The following is a 26,471-nucleotide window of genomic DNA, read 5'->3' as shown; positions in this document are numbered from 1 at the left end:
CTTGTTTTTTCTTCCCAAGCTATCCATTGTACTGCTTCAATTGACTGGACATCTCTCCATCGATACCCGTTCTTTGGTATGATACCAATCGTATTTTCCTTTAAGAAATTTCTACGATATACCAAATTACGTGCACTGGCGATTGTAATGCATTCCAATAAGGGATTTACATTTGTTTCAGATTCAAATGTATTCATAAAGGAAATACATGCTTGACGTAATACTTCAACATCCTGTATACAATATTTGATGAGTTCTTTCATTTCAAAAGGTATCGTTCATTATACCATTGGAGAAACTTGCGTCTTTCGTCTACTTTCATGGTATTTGCTCCATAATATCTAATGTCTGGAAGTGTACCTTCATATGTTTGGTTCTCACGTCGATTGAAAAAGTGTGGGAAATATCCTTTGCACGATTGAAGACCAAATGCACCACTTAATTTACTTAAGGGCATAGGAAGAAAGCTTAGTGAATCAATGAATGTTACGTTCCCTATTTTAAGAGATAGAATTTTTGCCCCATTCATGATTACTTCTGGAGTCCAATTCATCTTCTCAACCATGAACTTAATGATGAAATGTGCATCATAGCCCTTAGAATTATGGGCTACACATGTTACTGATTTAATGTTTGGACGTCGCTGTTGAAGGTGTTTTAGAAAGTCTTCTATTACATTTTCTCCGTCAAATATATTTTCTCGTTTTCCACAAACGATACAATTATTTTTGATGTCGTTGTCTTCATAACATCTGTAACATGTATGCTGACTAACCAAGACATTAGGTATATGCTCATATATGTTTGCGTCCTCCTCTTCTATTTTCGTATCTTGTGTGCATTCAATATCATAAAACACAATCATAGCTTTCTTCTCCACGATAATTTTTTCATTGGCTTTTTTTGATTTTCTTCTTTCATTCACTTTCATGTAACATTCATGATTGGGTGGTACTATAGCATAGCAAATGTTCCAATAAGTTTCTCCACATACGTGAGAACCTTTCTCTTTCACTACATAAATTTTCAAACACTGGGCACAACATTTCACAATGGAACATAAAGGCTTTCCATTTTGATACGGCGCTGACTTGTGATAATCATAGCATGACTGGCCATAAAATTCTCGATTACAATCATTGCAAGTAATATGGGTTTCTTTAAAGTCACATGGTGGCTTCTGATGACATCGGTAACATACAGCTGAACAATGTTTCAAATGTGCATGCTTGTTTTCATATTTCTTATGACAGCTTTCGCAATAATAACTACAGCTAAAACATGCTGTCAAGCTTTCAATAACGTTGTAATGATTATCTACGAAGAGTAAATTTAAAGGTGTTCTTTCATTATCACTTGGTGGAGCTTCAAACATAACATCACTTCCTGAAAATCCCCTATACACTGTAATTTTATAATCCTTTAAATATACCTGAAATTTACGAATTTCAGGAATTCCACCACCATGACTAAGATCTACATCGGCAGCTTCACACAGTTCTTCTGCTTTTTTTTCTATGATATATTTACTTTGATTTTTTACATATCTAATGTATTCAATTTGATTTCTTCCCTTGTATTCTTTCAGTCCTATGGCAACGACGATTGCATGTGCTAAACATCTTGTGCCTTTATTCTTAATTGTGATAATACCACGTTTTGCCTTTACATATTCTTCAGTATTCATGACATGTTGTTTTAATCCACCTTGTCCTCTTGGCATACGTACATGATTTAAATTCACGATGCAATCTTCATTTATAAGAAAAGCCGCATTACTTTGCAGTACTTTCTCATAACTTGTCTATAGAAATTCTGCTGAGAGATTTCTTGCTTCTCTGAACGATAACCAAAAAGGGCGGTGTCCTTCTCTCTCATTTGTAATTGTTATTCCTACGTAATCATGCTGGTCCACATTACGTAGTAAATAATCTATTAGTGCCCGTAGACTTGCTTCAATTGCCGTAAAAGGGTTTTCATCTGCACGCACGGGGGCTAGACGGAATCGTAGCATTCTACCCTCCATATTGTATCTTCTGTATTGTCTTCTTCGTTCTTCTATTATATGAAATCTATTGTGTCCATCATTACGGTTGTTATTTCCGAATCCTACTTGTATATTTGAATTTCGTTGTGCTTGAAATACGACTAGCAATTCGTCCATTCTTTTTTCTATGTCGTCTAAATCGACTTCCATTTCTTCGTGTTCTGTACTAGCCTCTGCTAATATTTCCATAATTGAGGGATATATTACTTCTTCTTCTTTTCTGGGATCGGGAAACAAATTGCTAATCCAATTTTCTAGTTCATTCTTGTAAAACTTATCATCTTCTTCTTCTATCTTCATCTCTTCCTTATTGTAATCCTCTTCTATTATTTGGGAAAACGTGAGATTTAGCAGCTCTTCTTCATTTCTCCTTTCTTCGACGTCTTCTTGTGTTCCTTCTTGTAACCACTTTATAATTTCTTTAATACGGCCTGATGCTTCCTCTTCTTCTTCTTCTGTTATCGTTCTATTGCTAGCACTGTTCAATATTTGTAATAGTTCTTCTTCATCATATTCTTCTTTTTCTACTGGAATTTGAATTTCAATAGTTTCTCTTTCTTCTTCTTCTTCTGTTGCTGATGCTGTTGCTGCTGCTGCTTCTTCTATTCTTTCTTCTATTTTCATTTGTTCTTCTCCGTCTTCTTTTTCTTGCATTTTTTCATGATGATCTATTTCCATTTCTTCTTTTGCGTCTTCTTCTTCTTCTTCTTGCATTTCTTCTTCTTCTTCTTGCATTTCTTCTTCTTTTTCTTCTATCCCGATTATGGCATTTTTTCACTTAAAAGAACTTGCGTTTCGTTATTTACGTCCACTACCTCTTCTTCTTCTTCAATGTCATTAATGAAGACCGTAATCTCCTTCAGTAAATCTTGCGTACTCTCTTTTGCCATTTTTCTTCCTCAGATGTATATACGTAATGCAATATATGTAAATGGTATATGTAATAGTATATGAATATGATATATAATAGTATATGTAATAGGATATATAAATCTTATTTAAATGGAATATATATGTATATAAATATTTTGAAAGGATATATAAGCGTTTAAAAGAATATACGAATAAGTAAAAATATGATATATAAGTAATTAAAAAGGAATAATAATAATATCAACAGGAATAGGGAAAAGGATTACACTTATCTTTATTTGTATGCAACCTAAAATAAAAAAGAAATGAATTTTGTTACTTATAAATCAATATATATTAGATATATAAATATATACTATATAAGACAGAACTTTATGATGTCAATGAAATAATCTCTCATCATACCTTTTAAATATTTTTAACTTTTCTTCCTATTCCACGGGATGAGGAGTGAAACAAATGTATGCTCACAGTCTCTTTCAAATGTATTGACTAATGAAGATATGTAGATTACACGGCCTTTATACTTATTCTGTTTTAGAATTTTATCGTTAATTTTAGTGAACGCGAAATCCGTATTTCCTCCTCCTCTCTACACGTCTTTCTTTTATACTGTCATTAATTTTAGCGACCACAAATTCAATGCTATCTTCTTTACAACTTAACGAAAAGATGCTATTGACTTTCCCCGGAAAACCGTTCCTACATGTGTCTTACTTGTCTTATTCATATGCTCCCCTTAACGTGTGAATGAGGGAGGGAAGACATTTTAAACTAAAAGATTTCATCTCTTTTTCTTACGTGATACAGCGTTCATCTTTAGTGCACGGGAAGTCACAGGTTGGAATCCTGTCACGATATGGAATCAACACTAGGAAAACTATGGAATCGATACTAATATTGTTTATTTTATATTAGTTTACGTGTAAGAATATCACCCCCGGGAGCCCACCACTTTTTACCCCTTAGATGTCATGTTACTGATTTCAAAATGTCTTTATTGAATACAACTCCTTCGAAAACTATGGAATCGATACTAATATTGTTTATTTTAATTTTTTTTTTACGTATATGAATATTACCCCCGGGAGGCCACCACTTTTTACCACTTAGATGTCACGTTACTGATTTCAAAGTGTCTTTATTGAATACAAGACCTTCGAAAACTATGGAATCGATACTAATATTGTTTATTTTAAATTATTTTACGTGTATGAATATCACCCCCGGGAGCTCACCACTTTTTACCCCTTAGATGTCATGTTACTGTTTTCAAAGTGTCTTTATTGAATACAACACCTTCGAAACTATGGAATCGATACTAATATTGTTTATTTTAAAATATTTTACGTGTATGAATATTACCCCCCCGGGAGCTCACCACTTTTTTACCCCTTAGATGTCATGTTACTGTTTTCAAAGTGTCATTATTGAATACAACACCTTCCAGAACTATGGAATCGATACTAATATTGTTTATAATAAATTATTTTACGTGTATGAATATTACCCCCGGGAGCCCACCACTTTTTTACCCCTTAGATGTCATGTTACTGTTTTTAAAGTGCCATTATTGAATACAACGTTCTGAGAAACTATGGATTCGATACTAATATTGTTTATTTTAAAATATCTTACGTGTATGAATATTACCCCCCGGGAGCCCCTCGACAAGTGAACTTTATGTTAGATAATATTATTACATGAGTACTGTACTTTGATCTAAGGGGACTCGGTGAATCAATGGTAAAGCGTTCACTTGTGATGCGATAGGGGACCTTGGTGATTTAGTGGTATAGCGTTCATCTTTTGTGCATGGGTTCCGAGTTGAGCATGAAGTCCTCTTCCTCGTGTTCAACATTTGCTTCCAACAAATGAATTTTGTGGTAGACAAACACCGTATGCGTGGATTTCCTTGGGAGTTCTTCCGTTTCCTTCTACTTTTCGAGTGTACGGTGGTTCAGTGGTAGAGCGTTCACCTCCGGTGTTTGGGGGCCCTGGATTCAAACACCCTGCTCCCCCGTCAAGTGAACTTTTTGTGTTGAACAAACACCACGTGCGTGAGTTTTTTTCGGAGTTCTCCCGTTTCCTCAACCGTTGGACGTAATACATAAAATACCTCTTCGTAATAGATTAGAAATACATTCTGTTCATTATGTCCAGTCGAGACGTTTTTCACGTCATCTGTATCCTCAAAACATATAACACTGCATGTGTACTCTTTCTTATAAAAACGATCTGATACTATCATTTTTATGACAATATAGATGAAAGTATTTTACAAGTACTTATTGTCTTTTCGAGTGCAAAATAATACGCGTTCAATACTACACAGAGGCTTGTAGTGTTTGAGCCCCGTCGCCCAAAGCTTGGACCTCTCCCAACAAAAAATTTCTTAATGCACGCCTGTGTACATAGCTAGTATACGAATTCTATGACGGGATTCTGAGCATTTTAAAAGAAATTGATGATAATAATAGGGAATATTTTAACTACTTTCGTCCTTTTAAAGTAATATCACATACAACTTAGACTATAATATAGAGAAAACTGTACAAAGTTCAACTTCCTAGATCAACTTAAAGAAATGGAGAAATGTTCTCTTATTTGAGAATAGACAATTGTTTTAACTTGAAGATTTGTGCCCATGTTGAAATCGTGGGGTGTTGTAGATCAGTGGTAAAGCGTTCACCTCCGGTGCTTGGGGTCCCTGGTTCGATCCTAACTCTCGCCGTGTGGACTTTGTGGTGCATATAGCCTCGCTGCTGAACGGAACGTTAAACTCAAAAATCAATCAACATCATGTGTACATGGGTAACGACATCCGAGATGAATAGGCAACACTAGTTTTGTCAAGTTTTAGATCTCAAACACTGTTTTAATGTTACCTAAAACACACACACATACATATCTTCGCTTCGTGTTGTCTGAAACCATGACCTAAGATAATGTTGACGCGACAGCTGGAGAACAACATTGAAATACAAAACATGTTCTGTTATCTTATTTTTCTGCTCTTTCCAAGTAGACAGTGCAGATACAGAAACTCTCTCAGTTCGTTGACTTATGTATGTGTTTTTAACGACAAGCTCACTTATAGGTATGTGTTTTTAACTAGGTCAGTCTGTTATATCTCGTTGCAATACGAATCATCAAAACATTTGACAATGGCATCTTATCTGTTGCTCTTGAAACTAAACCATTTTAAGATGGAGTTCAATGTGCTAACAAACAGAGAAAGAAAGAGACTAGCAAACATTCACATATGTGTCTGTGTGTTTTTTTAAATGTAAGAACATGAACGGAACTATGAATAAATACACTTGTTCTTTCAACTGCCTTTATAACTAAATGAAGAAAGAACATATATATATATTTTACTTACCTATTTTAATAAGAACGACCGGTATCACAAAACATACACTACAGTTTTATACTGAAAACACAATCAATTGGTAGACTTTAATCGTAATAACTGAAAGCACAAAACACACACTACACTTTAAGCTGAAAACACAATCAATTGGTAGGTTTCAATCGTGATAACTGAAAGGACTCTGATGAAGATCCGGTAGCCGTTCAAGAGTCTTTGCGGGAGGGGGGCGGGGCTTGGGAATTCAAATTAGCTAACCAATACAAGACGACTAGAAAAGACATGTTTTTTCATGAACCTATAGCTGATGGTAACCCTAAAAGGCATGTTTTATCTTGTTTCTACCAACAGGATGTTCTCACAAATCATCATTTTGGTATAGCCGTAAAAGGCTATGAACATAACAACTAAACAGGAAGTGATATCGATTTACTTGTCATAGCAGACATCATCATGTGAATATCCATATAACACGTTTCACATCCTACGTTTTAAACAATATGATATGCTATGAGAAGCCTGCGTTATTAGAATATGCTCAATCATTGGAATCCATTCGCAGGAGGTCTGGGGGAGGAGTGTATAGGTGTGTGTTTCGTTATGAGACTCATATATGGTTTCTTGTCACACGTCTTAAAAAAAATTGTGAAATACAATATTTACCTTAGCAACTAAGTCAATTTCGTGAGAAGCTTTGATCATTTGAATATCATGTCTTCTACAGACACTTTGTGAGAATAGGGCCAAGGGGCTAATCAACACGATTTTGCATGGGTATGTGTTTCGTTCTGAGACTCATATACTGTGTCTAATGCCACGCTTTTTTTTAAAAAAAAATTATGACGTATAATATTTACCTTAGCAACTAAGACCAATTTCATACAATCTGCTGAGAAGCTTCGATCATTTGAATATCATCCTTTCAGTTCATAATCTACAGTCATCTCATGGGAATAGAACCAATGGGTTAAATCGCTTATGCTCTTTGGCTTTCTAGGAGGAGTAGGGGGTACGGGGGTTCAAATAAACCAAACTTTTCCCACGCGCTTCTGTGGTAGCCGTAAAAGGCTATGAACATAGCAACTAAAGGCTTGTCGAAACTTGCCTCCCAATTCCAGGAAATGATATCGATTTCTAGGAAAACAAGATAATTTTTTGCTGACTCGGCCATCTATCCAGCCTCTATTCTACTCACGCCTACGTCCAAAGTAAGAACAAATACTTCAATTCGGGAAAAATTCCCTTGTGGTATGGCAACCAAAACAATAGGTGTCTGGTGAAAGCAAAAGAGAGCAGTTTAAAATGAGTTCCATCAAAATCGGACAATCCGTTCGAAAGTTATCGTCGGATGCCACATGCAAACAGACAGACAGGACGGCCTGTAATAGGGAGTTTCACACCCAAAATTCTCAAGGTTTGTTTCACGACAATCTCAAATACTCGAAGCGATTCGAGCGCCGGAGAGTAAATTTTCGAAACGGAAGTTTGATAAGTCTTCAGCCTTATCGACTTTCCTTACCTCTACCTATATCAGTACCTATCTCTATACAGAACTTTAAATTAAACCCTCGAAATCATATTAAAATTATTTTTCTGCAATCGGCAAAGTGACTATTAGTGGACTAATGGTGTCTTGGGTTCCAATTCCATTCAGGTGATGCATGTTTTCTCTTTCTCTTTCTCTCTTCTGACAGACTGCTTAAACCTTATACAGATCTGTGGGGAAAAAACTTTTCCTTCACTTCATTGCTAAGGAGAGAAGTTTTAAAATAAACACTCTGCATATATGTAATACATATTATATACAACTATGATAACCTCGAATTCATTGTTTCTTCCGAACACACCGATAATCCCGAACTTTTCAAAATATTCAAGCGACTCGACAAATGCGATCATATTGATATATTTCTGTATTCGCTGCTTTCAAACAATTCGAGACTCTCGAAGAGTTTGAGTGTCTCGAAGTTGTCTAATGTTTCTTACATTTCGAGTGCCTCGAACACTTCGAGAGTCTCGAACATTTTGGGAATCCCGAACATTTCAGGAGTCTCGAACATTTCAAGTCTCGAACATTTCGGGAGTCTCGAACATTTCGGGAGTCTCGAACATTTCGAGAGTCTCGATCATTTCGAGAGTCTCGAACATTTCGGGAGTCTCGAAAGTTCGATAATTCGATAAAATTAAAATTCTTTATCGATGAAACGGTTTTGAATTTTTTTCGAATTGTTATCGATTACTCGATTATCGGAACAGCCCTAGTTGCAACATGCCGCATGCCATTGAAATAGATATTTTTGAGGTTAAGCACTGTTATATGAACAATTGTTGTTGGTTATAAAACTAAGAGTATTATGATTGTTATTATTATTATTATTATTATTATTATTATTATTATTATTATTATTATTATTATAGGACAACAGTGATGGCTTATTGGTTGCAGTGCCTAGTAGTAGTTGTTTTCTTTCATCTCCTCAGTTAGAACTTAAGACTGTAGGTCAAAGTGAGCTTCATGGATTATCTACAAATGCATCTAAGAAGATAGTGTAGAATCCTTCAGATGATCTCCTGAACATGTATGGTTCTATCCAAAATCTGGAACTAGAAAATTGACAGCTCGGAAAAGGAAGAGAGGTGCTGTTCTCACAGATAGCTAGAAAAAAGTACTATCGAAATGAAAAAGAGGCATCTAAAAGCAACCGAAAAGGTAAAATCATCAGCTGAGAAGAATTTATTCTCAAGTCGTCTGTTTGGTTTCTGAAGAACCGTACGAAGAACAGGATGCAGAAGAAGACTGGGTACAGTGTTTATGTTGTGAGAAGTGGTCTCATTGGTCGTGTTCCAAGAGAAATCCGTACTACATCTGTATAGATTATAGACATTGACTGCCACAGTGAAAGTGAGTGAAGCGATGTTGAAGCTGTAGATTTGATAGCATTAAGTTTCTGAACAAAGTCCGATTGTTGCAACTTACCCCAGATGATGTTGCAATTTACCCCATGGGTGGGGCAAGTGTCAACAGTCGGACTTAGTTCAAAAAGTGGATGCTATCAAAACTGCCGTTCGATGTTTTGCACTTCTATTTTTTTGGTATGTAGTTAAGGCATGTACCTTTTAGTCCACTCAATATAGTTTTTATATCTATAATAGTTTTCGAGTAAAAAAACAGACCTCAAAATTGTTGCAACTAGCCCCACCTTCCCCTACAATCACTTTTTCAAAAAAAATGTATAAAGCCAGTAAAGCAATTAACATGTAGGTCTATTTTCGAAGATAATATAGGAATTTTTCGTGCTGCTACTTATTTATTTTTAAAAAAATCAGATGCTAAAACCAATCGATATAGCGCAGTTTAAGCAATTCAATTTGTTTTATTTAAAAACAAAACTCTCTATTTACAAATTTGGTTGTTCCTATGTATTAGAGCAGTGTTCGAATAATCAGTGCCTATTGTATTTCTAAAATATAGCTGGAGCCGCGGTGGCTCAGTGGTACAGCGTTCACCTCTGGTGCATGGGGTGTCGGGTTCAAAGCCAGCTCCCACCAAGTGAATTTTGTGGTGGATAAACGCCGTGTGTGTGGGTATTCTAGGGGTTCTCCCGTTTCCTCCCACTTTCTTCATTCCACAATTTCATTCATTTCTCATAATCACCGTCTCCTTCAGCCTAACCGGCATAACCGTGGGACGTAAAACTCAAAGATTTCATTTCATTTTCTAAATTATTGCTGCATTGATTTATTGGTATATATTTACCTTCAGTTTGATTGAGAGAAAATTAATACAAGAATTAAAAAGTGTTTCTCTAGTAAATCCGTTTTCATAGTTTAGCTATTTACGTTACTAAACAAATTTGGTTGTTTTAATACATAAAATGGCGCCCGTATATATATATATATATATATATATATATATATATATATATATATATATATATAATATATACTGGGTGCACCATTTATAATATCCCACCTTTATAACAGAGGAACTAAGAGAGTGAGAGAAGCGAAACTTTGCACAAAGCAACTATAGCAAGGGGGACATCTATCCATGTATTGGGTAACATCACCAGGTGAACAGTGTTGCCAACCCAATATAAAGTTATGATTTTTTAAATGGAATGACCTAAATTTAATTTCATAATTCAAATCAGCAATGAAAACAAAGACGAGAGAGATGACACTCGCAGATCAGTGTTGCATACTTTTTGAAAAACATTGTAAAACATGTGTCAAGTTTAAACGCCTTTAACACACACAAGGAATGAAGTAGTAACTATTTGTGCGCATTAAATGAAATACTGGGAAGAACTCTTTAAAATGACTTCAAGTTTAGAAGGACCAGTTAAACAGTGTTGCCACAACAGAAGAGAGAAAAATTGAGTTTGGAAATAGTGCAATAACTTGGAAAAGGTCCCTAGTACACTATGGTTTAAAATTTATAGAGCAAATCAGTATGTCATAAGGAGCATTGTCACGTTTATTTGAGATCGATAAGTCAAGTACTTACCAAGATATTCGGTATTCTGTAAAAGCTGAGAATTTTGTGCTGTACAAGATGGTAACGCTGTTTCAAAATTCCCTTTTTTCCCTCTACGTTGGAGAAATATTAAAGTACTAAGCTGTTAAACAAGTTATATTCTGTGACATGAAGCAAACTTTAAAATAAGGAAACAGAATATTTTTTCTGTTTCATGAATTTTGTAATGTATGTTACGAATAATTGTTTCTTGACCATCATAAACATATATTTCTTTAATTTAATTTCTTTCTCCTGAATATAAGTTGGAAAAGACAATAAAACGTAGATATTAATAGGTGTAAAAATTTGAATTGAAAATACATAGGCTAAGTTCTGTTAAATGGTAGCAAAATTTTGAAAATCATCCAATATTTATACGTACTGTCCAATTTTAAGGGACCTTACACAACTTATTTTGTATTTCATTCACCACGAAATTAACTACAAATAATGTATAAATTGTTTTTTAAGAAGTGAGTTGCATTTATGGTTTCATAGATGCCGATTTTTTTATGAGGACCACACGTTATGAGTAAAAGTACAGCACGTAGAAATATGCCATAAAAGTTATAGTGGAACAAACACCAAACAACCCTTGTTAGGTGGCCACTAAAAACAAGAAATGTATCTGATCGGTTAAGAAACGGACAACCTGGTGGGTCCATGAACGGTTGGATCCGTAGTGAGTTGACGAGTAAACGCGTAGAGTGTAAAAAAATCAAATCTATGCTGGATGGCCTCAGAAAGCAAGGAAGTATTTAACCAAGTCAGGGCAGGGCCAAAGTAGTGGAAACTCAAAGTGTCTATAGGGACCAGGCGCGTTAGCAAAGGTGTGTATGCTTGTAAAGAAAATAGTTATAACATACTGTGTAAAGAATATTCCATAGTTCTTCTGCAAACTATATACGACATCGTATTCCTTAGCGCAGCATAACTTTCTGTATAACGTCCCATGTTTATGCCATTTAGGCTAAGGGAGACAATGATTAAGGCAAGTGACTGATGATAGAAGAATTAATGGGATGAGAATGTGAGAGAAAGCGAGAGTACCCGACAACCCCATGGACACGATGTTATCCACCGCAAACTTAGTAGATCGGAAATCGTATCAGGGACCCCACGCACCAGAGATAAGTGCTCTACCACTGAGCAACCGTGCCCTCGCAGTTTAACTTTAAGAAGGCTTAACCACAGAATTTTCCTATTATAATTCAAAGTCTTTTTTCTGTACAATGGTTCACAATAATTGAATACAGATTTATGATATACTGCAAAATGATATGTCTGAAAAGCGATTATTCTCGAAAAAAAAATCGTACAAACCTCTGCATGGTGGTCACTAGAAACTATCATTTCATCTATTTGAACTGAACAAAGTTTGAAACTCACACGGGTTTTTGTTCGTATGGAGGAGGCATGTCAGCGACAGTGTAGGGCCTATATGCGCGTAAAGGAAGACATGGGAGAGAGACAAACACCATCCTGTGCTACGTGATCATTATGATGTAACATATTTTGGAGTTCAGGATAAGTAAACGTGGAACTGTGTCCGTAGAAAACAACCACGTCACCACGTGAAAGTAAAACCGAAATGCTTATTTTCGCTTTGTATGGACGCAAACCGTTAAGAAATGAGAGGGTCCAGGTATAAGTACGAGAGTCATTTCAAAAGTTTTGCACACAGGCTATGCCGTTTGAGTCACTTTTAGATTCGTTGTGGGTCAGGGTTTGGACTTAACGATTGTTTCTGTGTTTTCTGGTTTGCTTAGCTGTGTTGTGAGAAATTCAGTGGTGAACCTGACTGAGGTTCGGTTACACATAAGCGTTCCTATATCAACATCGAAACTCTATGTGGAAAGAATCCAACTGAAATTTAAAATGTTTTGCGGGAGGTTTGTCGAAATAGTGTACTGGAATATAACACTGTATTTCGGTGCTCAGCTCGTTTCCGTAAGGGTCGTGTAAGCACTGCGGACACCCTAAGATGTGAAAGACCATCAACTGCAACAGACTACACTCCTGAGATTATTGTGAATGACATTTTGAGAAATGGTCGAGGAAAACATGTAAGAAAATTGCATATGAGCCCAAAATATCTGTCACTTCACTTTACAGAATCATTACTGAGAAGCTGAAAATAAAGATGAGATGGGTTCCGCATGATCTGAGTAAAGAGCAGAAAGCATGTTGCATAAGAATCGCAGAAAAATTGCTTCAACGTTATCAAACAGAAGAAGATAAGTTTTTCCAAACGACTGTTGCAATTGATGAAACCTGGATACGAGAGTTTGAACCAGAACTGAAGTTTCATTCGTCACAATAAAACAGTTAAGACCCTTCACGCCCGAAGAAATTCCGCTAGCAACAATCAAACGTTTTCCCACGATGATCTTCGCGTATGATACGAATGGAGAGATGGCTACAATAGAGTGGCACAGAGTACGTCTATACCAGGCGTATACTATAAGCTGTTTCTGCAAAATGTTCTGCCGAAAATTATTGAAAGAAATCCCGACATGTTTGCAGCTGGTGTCCTCATTCTGAACGATAATGCAAGGCCGCATACTGCTCTACAAGTAAGGGTGACACTTAACAAGTATGGATGGGAAATACTTCCCTTCCCAATATAGTCCTGATTTGAGCCCACCAGACTTTGAATTGTTTCCCAAATTAAAAGAACCACTCTGTGGGAAACGTTTTGATTCGATTCACGAAGCTTTCAGTGAGGTGACCCGAGTGATCAGACACCTCAACAATCAAGGTGCCCTATCCAGAATACAGAATTTGCCAAATGTTGGGAAGCTGTCATAAACAAGTATGGAGATTGTATTGAACGCCTGTAAAGATATTTTGCACAATAAATTATTAGCTTGCGTAACATCTTGCAGTGTGAAGAACTTTCGAAATTACTGTCGTACAATATATTGCAAAAAAATTACCGAACAGTTGCTAGGACATAATATTGTACGTAACGATACATCTAAATACTAAATGCAAACATTAGAAGCTATCGGTACCATAACAAATGACGGGAGACTTTAGGTTGACAAAACCTGAGCACCACACAATATGACATCACTAAATGTGATAGTAAGTTGAGTAATGTTTGCAACTGATTTGGTGTCAACTTATTAATTTTATACTAGAATAACAGGCCGGTAAAGAAAATATGTTAAAAAATGATTATCTATTAATGAAATAATAGGCCTATACTTAAAGAGATATTTGTATACTTGTATGAAAACATAGTAGCCTATCTCCACACGCGAACTTTCATGATGTACTCCGCGAAAGATTTGTTGCCAATAATAATTTGGAATCCACAACATATAATTGACATAAAAATTAATGATAGGCCTACATCATAATAGTATGTGACAGGTCCGTATCCAGAGGGGCGGACCCCTCTAAGTTTTTACTGGCTCCCTAAAATTTTCACGGTAGGCTTGCAAGTGAACTATAATATGATGATTAACTATAATACGTTTCGATTGGGACAATCAAACTTCTATCGGACTTCCCCTACATTTTTGGGTTGGCTACCCGCTTGGTATGTGATAAGTGACAGGACCGTAACTTGAGAAGGGAGGGGGCAACTGCTTCCCCAGGGAAGCTCCCCGCCGTTCGAAGGGGCCCATTTTAAGACAATTTTTTTTACTCCATATACGATATGAACATGAAATTATAAACGAAGCATCGAACAGGTCCACTATATTGTATACACAAACCAACACACAAAAGGTAAATAAAACAAAAATGAGTCGTGGGCACATTTCAGTAAAACTAAGTCTACTATTAGGGGCCCTAGAAATAATGTTTATTCGTATGGCTTTGATATTTGTCAATATTGTCCCCTTAAGTCATTTCTCATGTATGGAACGGGCCCAGAGGTGTAACTAACGACCCCGTAGAGCCCACAGACTCCGGGGGGACCCATAAAGAGTAAGAGAAAGATGGAAATAGGAAGCCCAAGAATTAGAAATACAACTTTTTCTAAGAGCACCAAATACAAATACGCTTATTAATGCTTCTCTCCCAAGAAAAAATCTAAGTTACGGCGCTGGATAAGTAGATGCAGGTATAGAATACATAAGCACAAAAACTGTAATTTTATGATTAAAATAAAGGACTGCGTGTGAAAAATGACTGTACTACTAATTTTTGAAAATTGTATAACGTTTACTGTATGTAGAAAACGATGGTGCTGTCTCATTTTATGTTTGAATTTGCAAAATTTACGAAAGAAGTATGTAATATATTTCTCGGGTTCTCTAGGATTACGGGGGACCAAAACTTAGTAAAAAACAGAATGTTTATAGCTAGAATGAGTTCAAGTTACGGAATAATTGATATTGATTGTGAACTGAGTAGACTGGAAATGCCGTGTGCCGAAAGGAAAATTTTGCAATTACTATTTGCTATTAATTATAATGGACGAATACAACTGCATTGCGGCGCTCTAACCTGACTTCGCTTGCTAGCGCTCGCTCGTCAATACTGATTTATTTATTTATAGATACAAGTCATGGCCATTACCGGCATCTATGGCCTTAAGCACGTCACGTTGGAGGGATGACACCTTCGGCGAGCACACAATCACGGTACAGGGAGGGATATAAGGAATGGGTAAGGAAATTAGCGGCCTGGGGCCTGTAAATTAGACACCATCCCGGCATTTACCTGATGTGAATGAGGAAATCTCAGGAAAAACCTCATTTAGGATAACTGGCCTGAAAAAGCTGTTATACCTTTTCGACCGACTGACCCTTCAAGAAATCGAGCCCAGGATCAAAGGCGAGAACATTAGCGACTATTCAAGCTCATCAATACTGTCTGAAACTCTTTAGTTAGTGGTATGTTTAGCTTAAGGTAGATTAACCTCACAAATATTTAAGAAAACAGCAATGATTTTCAACAAAAAATGCTTTCTCCCCGTAATCCGACATATGGCTAGTTTTCAAAACACACACTGAGAAAAAAAATTGTAGGTAGCGTACTTAAAAAGTAGGTTGCATGAGTAATTCCTGTAGTGTTTGGACTTAACGTACAACAGACGTATAACTGAAAACGCATATTTTATAATACTTTCCGTATAAGTGTTCCATCTATACCTAGTTTCCGTATGAAACAATATAGGCGGTCAGGATCTCACATACAAATGGACGTGTATATAACATATAGCTGAAGAATGTAACAGGTATATGCATGCGATATACGGAAAACTGTTGCGTGTCAGACATCCTGCAATGGCATGATGTAACATCTAAGGACAGTGCGTATGTAGCATATGGATAACGTATGCTTCATACTGATTTCTGTAATAAGCAAGAGGATTTCGTATATTTGTACAATATACCGCTGTCCGGATAACGGATTTTTCTCAGTGTGCAGTTCATAAGAATGCAATTATGTGGGTAGTGAACCTGTGGGTTCAGTATTTCTTGATAAATCCATTAAATGTTGTGCATGTAACCCCACAACAGAACACAGATATAGGTGGGAATTCATGTCACTTAATGATCTTCCCATTTTAAGGCAGAAGAAATGCGAAAATTGTTGATAAGTGATTCGACTACTTTGATTTTGCGAATAGTTGGTATTATGTGCGACGTTGTCCATGCGGCGTCTAGGGTATGGTCGATGTCGATAAGCTAATAAAACGAAATACTTCAAAAGTTGAGCCAGTGGATGCGTAAACGTAAACCTGTGTAGCTTAGGTACAGGCTGCATAATTACTTTATTACATCAGTGTTAATGTGCATCCTTAAATTGGGATAGTGTAGTGTCCGCAGTTCAGATCAAGAATACGTGGACAAATTCATATTGCTTTGAAACTCACATATCTTGATGAAAATAGCGGCATCACGCCTTCTAGACTCTACATGTGTTGACGTTTGCCAGTAATCCACCAGCAGTCTTGGGAAGTAACGTACGCAAGTAACGCGTTACTTTTTAAGTAACGTTTCCTAGTAACGCGTTACATTTTTTCAAAAGTAACTGTAACGGTGACGCGTTACAAATTTTTAAGTAACGTACCTAGTTTGCGTTACTTTTTTCGCGTTACATTTCGGATAAGTAACTACAATATATGTATATCTTTTTCGGAAACAAATGTTTCTTCCCTCTAAGTGAATTTCTCAGAATGAAACAATCGAGCATGAACTACGTATGCCAGTGACCGACAGTCACAGACATACAGAGAAACAGATAAGTTCGTAGTGCCACTTGCTGTTTTTGAAAGATGAGGACAGACTTAGGGAAATCACGTGTACTGATTGCAAGCATCTGGAAGAGTTTGTCGTAGATTTTGACAGCTCCAAATCAAAACATTCAGTGAATGAACTAGGAGTGCAATGATACCGGTACTTTGATTGGTGTTGTTTCTATGGATAACGAAAGATGGAGAACGAAAATATTTTACTGTTCGAACATTTGAAAGAATACTTTTTTCTTAAGAACTGAGGATGATGGTGGATAGAATTTAAAACTAAAGTGTCTGAAGTGCCCCGGCGAAAAATATTTATCAACAACTAGGGTACCATAATTAACGATTCCAGTAAGGGGTTAATATGAATAATCTGTATTCTGATGAGCAGGCTTACTTTATTACTAGAAAATAGTTTGCTGATGGTATGTAATATTGGAGTTCTTTCAGATCAGTTTGCTTATCCTAGAATCCCGTTGATTATAGAGTTTGAAACTAGCTTTGAAAAGCATGTACGGATTTTAGAGTTACTGGCAAGTTTTGATTCACTCCCAGTTCATGTGTTCTCATTTTATTAGTTGTAGTGTAATGTTTCTCTATATTCTGTATTTTTAATTTTACATAACATTATATAATTAGTTTAGCAGAATAATAATAAGCAACCAATTTTTCTAACGCATAGGAATGAGCACGAGTCAAGCTAAAACTCGAGTTGACTCAAAGGTAATATTCTCGAGTCGAGTTCCAAGCCGATTCAGTTTTTTGCGTCGAGTTTCGAGTCCAGTCGAGTTTGATAAATGGCTCGTTCGTTTTAACTCGTCTTGAAATCATGGCCTGATTACATTGGAAAACGAAAGCCATGAGAAATGTAAGCTAAACAGTAAAACGGAATACTTTTAGTGTTGCTCACGAGAGGGGACACTGCTCGCATCTCGTCTTATTTCGATAGCGAGACCGCAAGAGATTTTTATAACAAGTTCAGCTCGGCTCGACTCAACTGAGAAGATGGCTCGAGCCGGCTCACTTGGGGTGAACCATCGGCTCGAGCTGGCTTGGTAAGGATGAGCCATTTGCTCGGTTCGGCTCAACTTAGCCGAGGGCTCTAGCCGAGTCGGTTGGGTGAACTGTTGGCTCGGCTCACTTCTCAGTTCGGGTCGATAGTGAATGAGCTGTGAGCCGAGCTGCTCTAGTCGTTGACCATTCTAAACCTGGGCCGAGTAGTTTTGATGATATTTGGCCATTGCCCTACAACTTTTAACAGTGTTTGGCTCGAGCCCGAATACTCAACCTAGACCCTCAACCTAAATTCAGGTGCTAGTGAACAATGTCCTTGACTCCAAGACTTCATGATTACCGAGGTTGGCAATCAAGTACTTTTTCAGTATTCAAATACAAACCGCCTATCTTTCATGTTTATATACAGTGTTGTTATAATTAATAATCATAATAATAATAATAATGTAAATTGTAGTAGTAGTAGTGTCATTGATAATAATTATATTATCTATGTATTACACATGAAGAATGTACTCGAAACTACACACCGGATTTGGCTCGACTCGACTCGAAACTCGACCCCAATTCGATTCGAGTTGGAGGAAACTTTTCGAGCCTAGTTCTCGGCTCGAGCTCAAAGATGTCTGTTTCTAGTCGAATCGAGTTTCAATGAAAACTCGCTCGACCTCGCTCGTGTCCATCCCTACGAGTAACGCAGTATGGCATTTTATCAATGTTACATTATATGAAAATGTTCATATATCAAGTAAAAATGTGTCCTTGCATTTACATAAAGCGATTCAAAAGTGCAATAATAATAATAATAATAATAATAATAATAATAATAATAATAATAATAATAATAATAATAATAATAATAATAATAATAATAATAATAATAGTAGTAGTAGTAGTACGGAAAATTGAAGTCAATTTTTTCTCATTTTTAAAGTTTCTGACCTAAAAGTAACGCATTAGTAACGCGTTACTTTCGAAGTGAAGTAACAGTTACTTTTTTGTTGCAAGTAACGCGTTACATTTTAAGAGAAAGTAAAGTAACTTGTAACGCGTTACATTTTTACAAGTAACTTACCCAACACTGTCCACCAGGAACAGGTAGGTCTCAAATTCAGGAGCGCTACAACAGATAGTCGTAATTGTTCAAAAAATACATTAATGGGTGCACACTTAGTAGTAGTAATAATAGTAATGATAGTATAGTAGTAGTAAAGCAGTAGTAGTAGGGTAGTTTAGTAGTAGCCAGGCCGAAACCAAAGGGACTAGGGGGGGAAGGCCCCGCTAAACTTTTTGTTGCCCCTCGACTTCAATACAAAATTTTATTATTAATACAAAGAACACAATTTAGATATTTATAAGATAATTTTTAATGACTTGGCCCCCCTAACATATTCACGGCCCCCTAAACCTTTGTACCTGGTTTCGGGCCTAATAGTATAGTAATAGGCTAGTAGCAGTAGTATTATAGCAAGGCAGTAGTGGTAGTAGTTGAGTAGTAGTAGTAGTAATAATATACTACTACTAGTAGAAGAGTAACAGTAGTTCGGGTTAGATTACGGTAGGATTAGGCAGCAAAATAGTCATATGTCAAGTTCCTTGTGCATTAGTTTGCAGCCCCAATAATGCCCCTTATGGAGAGTTTCATAGAAATGAAAGCAAGATCTTATTGCTTGTTCATAGGTGACTTACATGTTCTGCGCCTTAATTCCTTAAACATTTGTCTTTCGTTCTGAATAAACACATTTTACTTGTAAATTGTAATTGAAAAAATGTCCACATATTCTTAATCCCGTTTCTGCCACTTCAAAACACTTATTAAACCTACGAGTTCATTTGGTGCTAAAAGAAATTGATATATCATGAATGTCAGTACACTTACAAAATGGAATATAACTGAGGAAACCTGAAATTTCAATCTTGATACATGTATTAGTGCGCAGCACGAAATGAGATTTTAAAAAATTCCGGCCTTTGATAGGACAAGTTACAATTATTTACGCATTATTCAGTGCATTGTTTTTGTATAATCTAGTTCGTTTGCTGAATATAAAACGCAACTCACACAACGGCTGTAACAATATAATGACTTTTTAATTGTCCACCAGCACACGAACAATTTCCAGGTATGTCTTAAATTATAATCCACCTTGGCATATTATCTCAGCCGTAATGCTGTCAACAGAGCTTGCTTATGGATACACTGCGCATGAACTGCTCCAGGTTAGTGACGTCATGTGCTGTTGCTCTGGTTATGTCAACATAAGAACTTCCAACAAATAGCAGTCTATGTGCCACGTTAAATAACAGTATATGAGTCTAATTTCGTAATAATGTTCGCAAAATTTGCGAACCGCAGACGAACGCAAATAATGCAATAAATAATTATAATTGCATACCGATAATCGCAAAAAAGCCAGACTTTAAATTTCGTTAACAAATCCACTGCAAAATGAAGCCGTATAAAACATTTTAAGACATTCATTAATTACGACCTAGCAGTTGTGTATGTAAGCGAAAATTTGAACCTATGAGTTTTGTGATATAAATGCACAATTCACAAATTTTTACGTTTGCTGGAGTATCATAGAAGGAGTTTACTAAATGTATACTAAACTAAGCTAACTAAAGCCAACCTAGTATCCTAACTCATATTTTATATTCAAGGACAAAAAGAAAGAAACAAATCTCCTAAGTAAAATTTTAGTGAACCCCATCAGCACTATATTACAAAAGTTAAACATATCACGCATTGTTGTGCGTGAGCTAGTATATTGTAATGATTTTGGTAGAGTCAATAATGGAGCGAGATTTTTATCCCTTCACCAATTTATTATAAAACTTGATAAATACAAAACGTCTTTGATTACAAAGAGAATAATGCTGATTGCTCGTTAATGTCCAAGTAGAGGAGTATAGGTGTTTTGCACGGTGCCCCTTCTCTCAAGGCAGTCTCCAAGGCACCTGCCAGTTCGGTGAGTTTGGAAGGATAGCCCCCTCAGCTCAAGGCAGCTTCGCAAGGCTTTGTTGTTGAGAGGATCCCTAGTCCAGTGCGACCTCGGGAAGGATGGGTGTACCCCTAGTCCAGTGCGACCTCAGGGCGGTGTAGGTGATTTGATCAGTTGGACGACTGATGCTGGGTCCCTCGGTGTTCCTCCTTTTATTTGTCCTCCTCCGGTCCTTCCGTGAGGTCCGTCTGCTTTCGGCGTTTCTCGTTGTTCCTCTGCGTTGGCTTGCTATCTGCTGTTTATAAATAATAGCACGTGTTGAGTTGACACGTGCGTCTGTTGTGATGTGGGGATCCTTGCAATATAATACATTACGTCAGTCTTACTACTTGGTACTACTTGCATTTTGGTCAATTTATTTACCTTTGAATTTATAGTAAATATGGTGCTTTTTTACTTTTGGCGCACCAAATTTTGAAAGATTTGCAGGTAAAATTCCGTACTTCGCATGAAAAGACATAAAGTACAATTTTCTGCAAGCGATAGAGTTAAATACAAAGTATACACCTGTATTTTATGTTTACAAGTGTAGGTTACTATAGTTCGCGTCCCTCGAAATGGCGTGCGGCATCAGCCAACAAGATCACAGTGCGTTGTTACTATACCTTCAGGAAGAAACCTAATCATTCATAGTTGTCCACAAATACGAACAAAAATTAATTATGAATGATTTGATTCCTCCCTGAAGGTTTAGTAACAGCGCACTGTGAGTTTATTTGTTGATGCCACACGCCAATTCGGGTGACGTGGAATATAGTGTAAAATCCTTACGAGTGCATTACTGCAGATAAAATAAGTGAGTGCATGTAAATGATGGTTGTATCAGAAACTATTTTCCACCGGTGCTGTATTTGTGCACAGTGTACAGAAGTATTTTATGTTTACAAGTGGAACGCTACAAATGAAACCGTGACAAGTATTATTGAAATCATATCATTACCAAAATCCACTCATTTCACTATCCTTATTTTTGCATATACCAACCTTCGCTGATGCACCTGCTCCCTTCGGACGCACCCCCTCTCTAGAGATCATGCCCTTCAGTTTTGCCCTGCCACGACTCGGTTAGATAGCATTCATGCTTTTTAGTGGCCTACTGGCACAGGTTGTTTCTTGTTTTTTGCATTGCAGTTTTTATGCATACATCCGAACGCCGTATTTACACGCAAATCCTATAAGAATTTTAATTTTTCAACAATTGATTATGATGATCCTCTTGAAATTTAACTATTCAATTTGACATTTTCCATGTCGGCCAGCGCAAATCATTTAGTAAACAATAAGAAGGAATTTGTGAAAGAATTGTAATTTTTGAACAATTATTTCGAGTTGTGCTGCAAAAGTAAAGCTGCACGAGAAAAATTCCTAAAAATGTATTTAAAACATTATGTCGAGCTTCACATGAAAGGCAGTAGCCCGTTTCAAACTTATTCGATGATTTGTAACTATACATTCAATAAATGAGCTGACAAATACAAAAGATAACGTGCAGTTTTACAAGTTGGCGGCAAAGTAAAAATTAAAAAAAAAAAAACACGAATTTTATGGTACATATAGTTAAGTATTTCCAGAAAAACTGCCTATTTCATTGGTGCATATAGGCTACAACTCATACAGCTAACCTTTGTAGAGATTTATAATATAATAGCAAAATAATAATAAATAACAAAAATACTCAGTTAGGGCCATTGACTTTAAAATTTTAAGTTCCTAAGTGAGAGTTCATCTGTACAAAGTATACCACAAAGAAATTTGTTTCGTGACCTGATGGGTAATGCCAGAGACTGGGGGAACTATTCGGTTATGGATTGCGTCAACGCAAAGCAATATTTAACATTTTGTTAGTGATCATCGGCATAGCAGTTATAATGACTTCTTGCATTTCTTGTATGATCAATTTCTTGAACATTGCTTCCGAATGATCCCCTTAGACGTGCAAACGAAGAAAGTGAGTAGTTGTCTTGAGTTGTCTTGATTACACCACTTGGCTACACTCACCAACTACAATACAGCCATACAAATTGTGCTTGCAAATCATCCTTTTCATTGCTTTAATTGGAACAAACTGTTACTTTTTTCATTCATTCGTGTTTAAAAAAGAAATAGTAACAAGTCGGTAATATTTACAGATAATATTGAATTTTTTCGATATTACTCCCCTAAAGTTGCACGAGAATAAGTAGCCTATATTCACCGCACGAAATAGCTATTAAGTAACTCTCGTAAACGTATTTCTACTATCTTGTTGAAATGTAAATTCGTATTACTAACTCAAGGACAATTTATATCCACATTACGTTTAATCAGTCCCTTCAAGAACTCAAATGGGTTTCATTTCATTGTATGTCCATTGATTAATGTTCCATTTCGTTTTAATAATTTCTTCACGATTTCTCCAACGCTGAGGGAAAAAAAGGGAATTTTGAAACAGCGTTACCATCTTGCACAGCACAAAATTCTCAGCTTTTACAGAGTACCGAATATCTTGGTAAGTACTTGACTTATCAATCTCAAATAAACGTTACAACGCTCCTCATGGCATACTGATTTGCTCTGTGAATTTTAAACCATAGTGTACTAGGGACCTTTTTCAAGTTATAGCACTATTTCCAAACTCAATTTTTCACTCTTATGTTGTAGCAACACTGTTTAACTGATCCTTCTAAACTTGAAGTCATTTTAAAGAGTTCTTCCCAGTATTTCATTTAATGTGCACAAATAGTTACTACTTCATTCCTTGTGTGTGTTAAAGGCGTTTAAACTTGACACATGTTTTACAATATTTCTCAAAAAGTATGCAACACTGATCTGCGAGTGTCATCTCTCTCGTCTTTGTTTTCATTGCTGATTCGAATTATGAAATTAAATTTAGGTCATTCCATTTAAAAAAATCATAACTTTATATTGGGTTGGCAACACTGTTCACCTGGTGATGTTACCCAATACATGGATAGATGTCCCCCTTCCTATAGTTGCTTTGTGCAAAGTTTCGCTTCTCTCACTCTCTTAGTTCCTCTGTTATAAAGGTGGGACATTATAAATGGTGCACCCGGTATATATATATATATATATATATATATATAGGGTGTAACTTAATTAATATAACAAACGTCGTTAGGTGATTCCTGACACCGAAATAAAACAAAAACTATACAACAACCTGGGTGTAACACCCGAAAATTTGTCGGAAAAATGTATAAACCGCCATAACTCATGAACAAAACGTCGGATTGAAGTCGGGTAAAAGAATATCCATTATTTTTAGTCGTAGATTCGATTAGTGTACAAACGGATATAGTGCAGTGGCGATGCAAGGATGACTTCCAAAGAAACTGGAGTATTCCTTTGAGTATTTTATCAAACGTTGAATGAAGAAATGAACAATCAAGTACAAGATTTAACATTAAAAAATAATAGTGCATCGTTCAAGTTAGAAGAACACTCAGAATTCGAAAGAAAGAGAGATACACATGTGTGATTCATCTATTTTGTCTCAATACATAATAAAGTCTCGGAAGAAGATTTTAAGTGGAACGAAGTCTTTAACGTATCACACTTATATCTTCTAGGCTAATGGTAACGGATGATAAATGAACGGCTTCCTGTCCAAGAGTGTGTGAAAAAGGAAAAATAACTTTGATCCAGATTAGGTTTAAAACGACTGTGCATAGGACAGTCAGGCGGCATGTAAAGAAATATAACATCGAAAAATACAAAGATCATATGTGATGAACGAGTGTACAAGGAATTCTCCACATGACCCAGGGATTCCAAATATTGTGTGAATACATATGGGGCAAAAGTAAGCTCCATTAAACGGTTTCCTCCTCGTAATATGTAATTCCGTGGAATATGGTACTTCTGTGCACAGAAGCAACAAAAGTGGAGAAACAAGGGATGTTGTACACGTTGCATAACGATACCAAGAAGTGCGCTGGAACAGTATACTTGATTTATCCGTTAGGTGAATCTTCTCCCAGGAATACTTTTGATGGCGTTTTCCCCTTCCTTCGAGTTGGCAAACCTCAACTTTTCCCTGAGCTATGAAAAACTTCATTGCTATTGTGAATATACCAAAATACTATCCTAGTGTAGACCACTTACATTTTGATTTTATCATTGCTGGAGAAATTTTCTAAAAGGAAGCTCGTTGAAAGTACATTTAAAAAAAGGATAGTCTTTTTTCGACATTCTAATTTATGTACCTTAGAGCTGTATGGAATACCTACATGAAGGAATACCTACGGAACTATCGTCCCTTGTGTACCAATTGCGAGTTGCGTGCAGAAGGCTGTCTTGCAGTTTTATTGTGGAATGGCATCAATTAGCATGGCTGACTTGTAATAAGCATCTACGCAACTTGTGAGTGGTATACATAGTCAGATGCTCTACTGTTACACGTGTATGCTGTATAACAGGATGGGAAGTGTTGCGTTCAACGGTAGAGGGTTGTGTCCAGGTATTTAAGGTCGTGTAAAAGTGTAGACGTTGGTGTTTAAGTAAAATTGATTGTGTTAACCTGTACACGCCTGCGCAATGGAAGATTACCCTGTCCACGAGCTGGCAGATATGCAACTCATTTATGGAGTAGCAAAGGGCAATAGCCCAGAGGCGAGGCGTTTATATCGTGACCGTCGCCCTCAAAAGAGAGTAACTTTCCTTGTATTTTTCCACGCCTCCATATTCGACTTCGAGAGAGGGGTCCCTTCAGTTTCTCGTACGTGAAATCGGAGGAAATAGCCCGATATGGGCAACTGAACTTGAAGACAGCGTACGTCGAATGATCAGAGACCGTCTTGAAAATATCATGTGTATGGCGTAAAAATCCACATGCAACTCTAGTAAACGATCAGCAGCAGAAATTTGGAGTGGTATGGTGGATAATTTTGTGGTAGGATCTTATTTATTACCGGCCTGCCTGTGTGGGAGTACGTATCTTTTATTTTTACGTAATTTTCTCAAAAAATTAATAGAACATGTGCCCTTGAACATAAGACAGCAGATGTGATTTCAGTATGACAGTGCACCTGCACATTTTGACAGGAATATGCAGACTTACCTAAATGAAACATTCTCAGATCGTTTGATTGGGAGAGAAAAACCTGTGTTATGACAACCTCGTTCATTCTACCTCACGCTGCTTGATTTTTTTATTTCGGGGATACGTATGAAACTCCGGCCACGACAGTCGAAGAACTTGTAGCTCGATTTAATATAGCTGCGGCAATCATCTACGAAATTTCAGATGTGCTTGACCACATGCGGAAAAATTTGCTTCGCCGATGTCATCTTTGCAATGTGGTCAACGGTCGACAATATCAGACTGTGAACTGTTATTCTTCATAGCTGTCTCGTGTACACATACTGCATTGCACAAATACTGTACAAGGTACCTCTGAGTATTTCACAGTTATCCTACCTTGTACGAAACA

This window comes from Thermobia domestica, chromosome 8 (assembly GCF_964235325.1).
Source record: "Thermobia domestica chromosome 8, izTheDome1.hap1.1, whole genome shotgun sequence".
Taxonomy (NCBI): Eukaryota; Metazoa; Arthropoda; class Insecta; order Zygentoma; family Lepismatidae; genus Thermobia; species Thermobia domestica.
This window is presented reverse-complemented; position numbering follows the sequence as displayed.